A 5262-nucleotide genomic window follows, 5' to 3' on the forward strand; every position below is an offset into this window, starting at 1 on the left:
TTTTTTTTTATGTTTTTGGATTAAGTTTAATTTGTTTACCAAAGCTGCATTTATTTGATCAAACATACAGTAAAAACAGTAATTGTGAAATATTATTACCTGCTTTCTATTTGAATATATTTTAAAAAGTAATTTATTTCTTTGATGGCAAAGCTGAATTTTCAGCATGATTACTCCAGAGCCACATGATTCTTCAGAAATCATTCTAATATGCTAATTTGGTGCTCAAGGAACATTTCTTATTATTATATCACAGTTGAAAACGTTTGTGCTGCTAAATATTTTTGTGGAAACCATGCTACATTTTTTTAAGAATTAATTGATCAATAGAATGTTCAAAAGAACAGCATTATTTATTTATTTTTATTATTATTATTATTATTTGTAACAATGTAAAAGTCTTTACCATATTTTTGGTTAATTTAATATGTAGTCGCGGAATAAAAGTATTATTAAAAATAAATCATAAATAAATAAAGTTTTATTTTCTTATGACCCCCAAACTTTTGAATGGTAGTGTATCTAGTTTAAAGGTTACGTGCACAATTTGGTAACACTTTATTTTAATGTGTCCTTGTTACACGGTACATGTACTATTTATTATAGTAATAACTATAAATTAGGCATAATTACATGCAACTAACCCTAAACCAAACCCTAATCCCTATAGTAAGTAGATGTACTCAATTAATATTACTCAGTACTTAAATGTATAATTACACTGTAACAGGGGCACATTAAAATAAAATGTAACCCATAATTTTAATAATAGTAATAATCTAGGTTTCACTTTATTTTGATGGTCCCTTTAACACATTATGTTTGACTATAAATAACTTTGCACATACATGTCTACTAACTCTCATTATAGTGTTGGTAGAGTATTAATAGACTGGTAGGGTCAGGGTTAGAATAAGTTGACATGTAAGTTTCTTAAAGTCAGCAGAATGTCTCTTGGAGGACCATCACAATAAAGAGTTATCAGATATTAAGCAGACAGTCTACTAATACTATAATGAGAGCTGGTTGACATGTAGTTGCAAAGTTACTTATAGTCAACAGAATATTCAAAAGGGACCATCAAAATAAAGTGTTACCATAATCTAAATGAACTGGAAATGGCCAAATAGACATAGTCATTTTATAAATTGTGTAATCATTATGCATATATGGTGATTATTTGATACATAACAGCTCTAGCAACAGCTCTTCAGAAATCAGCAGCACACAAGCAGAGAATGAATGTTATGTTTAGTAGAAAATGGGGCTCCCAACTGGGATAGTAAGTGACAATCTCATGAATTCAATAAAATTCCTTCAAAAAACATAAAGAATGAAGTTAGAATTAGTTCAAACTTGTCACACTGCCCATGCCTGCAGGAAATGTTCCGTGACCTCCTGACTTCTCTGCTCAGTCAAAAAACCTTTCACTCTGACAGAAAAAAAAAAAAAAAAACACTTTATCTCAGCAGGACTGTTAATTCAGCACTAAAAGTCTCCCATGCTGACTAGGGAAACCAGCAGCAAAAGCAGCCACTTAAACGTCTACCTTTCTCCTATTTCAAGAATTTCCAACCGAGCTTCACATCTGCCAACTGCTGCTACACCTCAGCTAACTGTACATCAAGTCTTTTTTATTATATTATATTATTATATTACAATTAGCATATGAATTTACCACTGAATGTTCTTTTCAACAGTGTCTTCATTATAGGTATTACTCAATAGCGCTGATTTCAGTGGTGTTCCATAACTTAAAATGATATTCTTTAATGATCTTTAATGGCAAATGGCATTAGCAGTACATTCTGCACTGACAGGCACAATTATGCTTTAGAAAGTGTTTCACTGATTTGATAATAATGTTTTCATTAAACAATAACTCTTTTTTTCTCTTGTCCAGACTTGACATAAATGGGACGTAATTACCGATTGTTCAAGAATAGCTGAAAAGTCCGATTTCAGCAGTTGCAGTGTGTGTGTGTGTGTGTGTGTGTGTGTGTGTGTGTGTTTGTATTTGAAAATAATGGCTTGCATTCACATCCAAAAGCTATTATCTCAGTAATTATATGGTTTACTAATACATTCTCAAACTTGACTTTTAGGTCAACCATTCAACATGTTAGCATAGTAAGTGGTTCACAAAATCACATAATGAGATTTTTAAATGATTAAAAGAAAACTTGACACAGCATTGTCCTTTTCAATGGGCTCTAATGAGAGATCTATAGTGAAATATTATCAAACCGTGGTGCTTTTCTAAATTTCACATCCTGCGAAACATAACCTCCTCATCAGACATGAACAGAATGCTCCATGAACAGGAAAGATTCTTTGCAGAAAGTTGTAAAGCAATATGTCACAACAATATGGCATAACAGAATCACTCCAGTAAGCTCATAACTAATATTGTGTCCATGTGTCAGCACTGTAGCAGGCATATAGGCTGAATTCCTCCAGAGGAGTGACTCATTTGCATTTTTATAACTGTGCCGGCGCTTCTAACTCTAATGATAAATCTTGTACACGGTACAAGGTGATTGGTCGGCAAAGTGGCTCAATTACAAGACAGTGAAAAGATACAATGTTAATAAATAATGTAAAATAAACTGTCCACTCTCTTTACACAAAACACCTCTCTGCACACATGGTGACTGCAGCATGATTCGAATATGTGCTTTATTTATGAACTAACCATAGAAATACAGCAAAAGGAAGGTTAACAATTTTGACTAACAAGCAAACATTATATGTGATGAGTTATGATAATTCATGTAATTTTATTTACAGTTTAGATTAGCATCAATGTCTTCTGTATCAAAATGACTGTTTGTTAATATTAGAAAAATAGAATCTACTGTATATACAATAAATCTTAAAGAGATGCAAGACATTTATTCAAACAGTCTTATAGAATTCCAGTAACAATTTACAATGAGGTTCCATTTGTTAAAGGGGACCTATGATATTTTTATTATTTTATTTTTTATTATATTTTACCTTTTGCTTTAGTGTGTAATATAGCTGTTTGTGCATGTAAACAATATGCAAAATTACGAAGCACAAATTCAATGCAAAAGGGAGTTAATCTTACCAACAGAAAACACCTGCCTCAATCATCTTGTAGTCCTGCCATTTTTTCTGTGACATAGTTATGTATCACATTTTCTTAATGTCTTCCTGCTGGTTTCTTTTGCTCGCCCTCAAACAAAAGTAGTCGCAGACCGATCGGTGCCTGACAAACACAATGCATTTGGGTTAGAAAGTGTGTCCGACTATAATGGGCGCCGCTGCTGTGTCACGATCACGTGTGCCATCAGATCTCATCTGTCGGTAGAAGCCTAGTTCAGCTCGAACACACCTAAGCTGTTATATATCATAATCACCATGTATTCATAATGATTACACAGTTTTTAAAATTACTTGTCCATTTGTCCATTTCCTGAAGACCATGGGCCCTATTTTAACAATCTAAGCGCATGGTCTAAAGCGCACAGCGCAAGTGCACTTAGGGCGTGTCCGAATACACTTTTGCTAGTTTAACGAAAAATGGTCGACGCGCCCGGTGCATGGTCTAAAAGGATTGTCCCTATTCTCTTAATGAGTAATGGGTGTGTTTTAGGCATAATGTGCAATAAACCAATCAGAGTCTCATCTCCCATTCCTGAGTTGCGCCCGCGCCATGGCGGATTTGCTATTTACATGACGGAATTTTCAAGCGGAAACACTGAACGCTTCTCCAAAGAGGAAACGGATCTGCTCGTGCACGAGGTTAAAGCGCGCAAGCAGATCATCTACAGGACAAGCCGGATTCCACCATATCTTTATGTACACAATAACAATCTTTTACATTTCTAATCCTTTTATTTTTAATATTTGGTATGTTTGTGCGTCCCTGTGTGTTTAATAAGCAGAGTGTACGCGTGTTGTGGACCCACCTATAGGCGCATATTACTAATGCGCCCTTTAAATAACAAAAAACAATTCAGGACGTGAAAATGATAACTGTGTCGGGCTGAAAGTAGCAAAAAACACTTCCGTCGTGCTTGGCGCTGCATTGTGCCAGGTGTATGATAGGGCCCCATAAAGTCAGTTAATTTAGATTATTATTACTATTATTAAAAGTTACACTTTATTTTAATGTGCTCCTGTTACAGTGTACTTATACTGTACATTCAAGCTTTGTTGTGTTCTCACCATTTTCTGCTTCTCACCATTCAACTGCTTCTAGAACCATGCCGTTCGATGCAGGTCAGTCTGTAAAGGACAAATGATTTTTACTGTGATGTCGAGAAATGACAGCATACAGAGGTAGGCTATAAAATAAGAAATTACCACTGAAACATCTTGCACAAGTCATGCTTACAAAGGTGGTTCAGGTAAATCAGCTTGTTTTTCTTGTCAAAACTGTTGGACTTCCTGTTAGAGCTATGGGCGTACAGCAAATGCTGAGGTTGACTGGCAGGATTTTACAAGACCCTTCACATGTCCTGTGTTCTGTGTTTGAGTTGCTACCCTCAGGGTGACGGCTTCGCTGTCCAGGCTGTAGGACACAAAGAAGGAAGGCAAACTTTGCTCCTAAAGTAGTGAAGCTCTTAAATTCCCAAGCATTCCCAACTGACTTCCCCCCCTCTTACTTATGTTTTTATTGCATTCAGGTATATACATAGATATTTATTCACTAGTTATTTTATATGGTGTCTGTTTTGGATAGTTTTATGGGGTATCTGCCTGTAGAAGATTATATTTAAAATGTACATTGTGCACAGTATGTTTTTAGTTAATGATGCTTTCTTGTATTATGTTACTCTACGTAACCTCGCAAATTGCTCCCTGGGGATAAATAAAGTGTTTGAAATGAAATGATCAGTTTGAACTGATACAGTAAAACCGAGACTGTTGTTTGCATAGTTACAGTAGTATTTACAGCAACTTAGGATTGCTTTCGGTACAGACAGAGGGTGAAAACATGTGTTGCAACATTGTAAATAATATATAAATATAAAAATAAATAAAAAAATATTTTGAAAATTAAATCATGCAAACCTATTTTAGAACCACTGAACAAAATTACAAACCTGTAAATGAGCATAATTAGTTTAGTTAACTACATTAGTTAAGATGAACAAACAAAAATACTTTTATTAGGCATGTATTAATCTGTGTTCAGCAAAACATTTACTTACATACATTATTAAATTCAAACTTGTCTGTTAAGATTACTTAATGGACCTGAGTTAACATGTCACTATTATGTTTAGC

Source organism: Squalius cephalus (genome assembly GCF_949319135.1).
Source record: "Squalius cephalus genome assembly, chromosome: 6".
NCBI lineage: Eukaryota > Metazoa > Chordata > Actinopteri > Cypriniformes > Leuciscidae > Squalius > Squalius cephalus.